This window comes from Notamacropus eugenii, chromosome 4, assembly GCF_028372415.1.
Source record: "Notamacropus eugenii isolate mMacEug1 chromosome 4, mMacEug1.pri_v2, whole genome shotgun sequence".
Classification (NCBI taxonomy): domain Eukaryota; kingdom Metazoa; phylum Chordata; class Mammalia; order Diprotodontia; family Macropodidae; genus Notamacropus; species Notamacropus eugenii.
In genome coordinates this window covers 123,856,312-123,860,208 of record NC_092875.1, presented here as the reverse complement: position 1 = coordinate 123,860,208, position 3,897 = coordinate 123,856,312, and the positions used below count along the sequence as shown (strand labels likewise).

General features: G+C 34.7%; 1 pseudogene; it reads left to right on the top strand.

Moving 5' to 3' along the window:
• The first annotated feature begins 1,482 nt into the window (after positions 1-1,482).
• LOC140498248 (CTD small phosphatase-like protein 2 pseudogene) lies at positions 1,483-2,861 on the top strand (annotated as a pseudogene).
• Positions 2,862-3,897: the final 1,036 nt, after the last annotated feature.

Here is a 3,897-nt window from a genome sequence, read left to right as displayed (position 1 = left end):
TAGCAAGGTGCAAAGGGTAGGTACAATTTTATAGCTTTGGACATAGTTCTCAATTGTTCTGCAGAATGGTTAGATCACTTCACAGCTCTACAAACAGTCTGTGTGCCCCAATTTTCCACATCCCCTCCAATATTCATCATTTTCCTTTTCTGTCACATTAGCCAATTTGATAAATGTGAGGTAGTACCTCAGAGATTTTAAATTTGCATTTCTCTAATCAATAGTGATTTCAGTATTTGTATATGACTATAGATAGCTTTTCATCTGAAAATTGCCTGTTCATATCTTTGACCATTTATCAAATGGGGAGTGACTTGTATTTTTATAAATTTGATTGACTCATCTCTATTTATTTGAGAAATAAGGCCTTTATCAGAGAAACATGCTATAATTTTTTCACAGTTGTGATTGCTATGTATTTCCTACCATTCTAGTTTTCCCTCTTTTTTCCTCTTTTCTCTCTCCTTTTACCCTGTCCATTCTCAAAAGTGTTTTGCTCCTGACCACCACCTAGTCCAATTCACCCTCCTTCTGTAAGCCCCTCCTTATCCATTTCTCCTCCTACTTCCCCATAAGGTAAGAAAGACTTCTGTATCCAACAGAGTGTATATGTTTTTCCTTCTTTGAGCCAGTTCTTATGAGAATAAGGTTTAAACACTGTCCACCCCCTCCATCTTCCCCTCCAGTGTAAAAAGCTCTTTTGCACCTCATTTATATGAGACACTTTACCTCATTCTACTTCTTCCTTCTTCTAGTGCATTCTTCTTTCTCACCCCTTAATTTTCTTTTTTTTTAGATATCATCCCATTATAGTTAAGTCATGCCCATGTCCACTGTCTGTGTATACTTCTTCTAACTACCTTAATAATGAGAAAGTTTTTAAGAGTTACAAGTATCATCTTCCCATGTTGGAATGTATGTGAACAGCTTAACCTTACTGACTCCCTTATGATTTTGCTTTTCTGTTTACTTTTTTATGCTTCTATTGAAACTTATATTTGAAAGTCACATTTTGGGTAGGTGGGAAATGTCAACTGGTTGAGGGTGCTGCTCTTGCTGCTGCAGTTGTGGGGAAAGCAGGAGAGACACAACACAATGCCCAGCTGGACCTCCACCAGAATCTGAGTACACATTTTTACTGTCAAAATCAGCTGCACTCATTTTAGATTTCTTTGACTTCTCCATGATGCCCCCAGTAAACTCACCATTAGGAAATCTCATTATCTTGCATGATGCAATTCATTCTTGGAAAGCACACCTCATTAGGACCCTCTGCCCCTCTGATTGGAGGGTGGAGCCATGAACTATCAACCTACATTTAAGGAGAAAAGGCAGGTTACTCTTTCAGCTGCATCAGAAATCTGAGTGGCATAAGTTAGTTATTTTATTTACCAAAGCTGATTGAAGCTGATACATGTGAAGTCATTAGGAGGTGAGCCATCATCACCAATTCAACAGTTTTACATGTGGCACCCATAAAAGATGAAGCTGAGAACTTGGAAAGCAACTTGGCATTCTAATCAAATTCATACAAAATGTGCAGTCAAAGCAAAGAGGAAACATTCAGAGACTGGAGATAGTTTCTCTACAGGAACAGAAAAAATACAGTAGAATGAAACTGGCTTATCATCAATTGAAAAATTCGTTAAGGAAAACCCACTCAAGGAAGAGAGAGAAAATCCTTTAAAGAGCAATAGAATAGAACTCAATATAGTTAACAACTTGATCATATCAAACCTCAGACAGGAGAAAAGTCCAATAAACAGATATCTTGAGTAAAACAGAAAAGTCAAGTAAATGGAGAGACTGGTAGTTATGAAATGACAAATTCACATGTAAAACAAAATGAAAAACTAGCAGGTAATAATGTCACGGGGAATCGTCTAAGGATTATATTGTTGGATCATTTTCTTCTCTTGTCTTCAACTTTTTCTCACCAACAAATAAAAATGAAACATCAGGATATGATTCCCCTGGACAAACTGAAGAAATAGTAAAACAGTTTGATATGGAACAAGTAGATAAAATCACTCCCAGTACAACTACATCAACAGATTAGAACAGTTTATTCAAATCAAGCAGTTCAAGTCAGACATACAATAAACAATGGTTTAGAAAAAGTGGAAGAAGTAACTGATTGTGATATACCACCCCTTAAAGCACCTGTGTCTCCACATAGTTGTTATTCATCAGTCCATGCAGAAGCAACCTATGAAGATGATTGCGCAGTAATTGGCCCCTATTATTTTATCAAACATGTTCCCCCATTGACAAAGGAACAACTAAATAAGAAGCCAGTTCTTTGAAAACAAGAAATTCACAAGAATTTTCCCTAGTCTTAGACTTGGATGAAACTTTAGTGCACTGCTAAATGGACTAGAAGATTCTGTGCTCACTTTTCCAGTCCTTTTCCAAGATGTAATTTATCAGGTTTATATGTGATTACGACCATTCTTCAGGGAATTCCTTGAAAACATATCTCAAATTTATGAGATTGTTCTTTTTACTGTTTCTAAGAAGGTATATGAAGACAAGTTACTGAACATGGTAGAGCCTAAAAAGCAACTGGTCAGGCATTGATCTTTCCATGAACATTGAGTGTGTGTACAAGAAAAGTACATAAGAGACTTAAAAATCATTGAAAGAAATCTTTCACAAACTACCACATTGACAATTCATGACAAGCTTTTGACGACCAGCTTTCTAACAGAATCCCTAGAGAGAACTAGTTCATGGATAAAAATGACAATGAACTCTTAAAATTGATTCCTTTTCTGGAGAAACTTGTAGAATAGAATGAAAATGTTTGATCTCACATTACAGACAAATTTTGCTTGCATGACTTGCTACTCCCAGATTAAAGATGAAGATTTTTTTCAAATCACTGAAAGGGCAAAAATGCAAGATCCTTATGGGCTAGAACAAAAACATTGCTATTACTGTTAAAATTTTGCATTTTTGTACCTTATCTTGCTTTTCTTACCTTTGACACCCAACAATAATCAAGGGTTACAAAAAAGAGACTTTATACATACATGCATACATAAATACACATGTACATGCACATGTACGTGTGTATATTCAGATTGAATACATAAAATAGGTAGGCAAGAACAGAAAAGTCTTTAGAACTAGTGCAACTACACAAAAAAAATTATGTCCAGGACATCTGATCTTTATAAAGAATTTTGTTTCTGCTATTAACAGTTTGACCTGTAGAAACGTAGGATTTTATGATAATAACAGAGATGGAAATGGGCTTTTATTTTTTTTCTCTGTCTGATGCTCTAAATAGGTTTGTAGCCACTTTTCTACTACTTTAAAATTCTCATTTCAAAGAGAATGATCGTTAAAAGTCATTTTATTTTTCCTGTTAAGGTTTACATTCTTGTAAACTTTTTTACTTTTTTGTCCTGTATTAGAATATAATTTCATTATACGTTCATTTTAGCCGAGGTGTTTAATAGTTTTCTGGAAATAGCCAAATTTTAGTTTTTTTATAATGCAATTGAATGGTCATTTTCCTGCTTTGTCTGCCTGCATACTGTATATTTGCTTAAAAATATTCTCCAGTTTTAGTCCAGTCAAATTTCATTTAGAAATATCTGCATTTATATTTTGTTTCTGTAATATTCTATTGAAGTTGAATCTTTTCAAAAATCAAAAGACTGGTAGATAAGAATATATGAATGACTAACATTCAAAAGATTTAAACCATTGTGTTGGCATGTATTCCAGAAGAAAATATGGTATGGTGGCACATAATGAGGCTAGATACATCATACCTCAGATCATACTGTGTGCACAAATCTTTGAGGGAAATATGCTTGGTCTATTGTTTGGCTTGATGCAGTTTACTTACTGCTGTTTTTGTTTTTTTCCAGGAATGAAGCATTC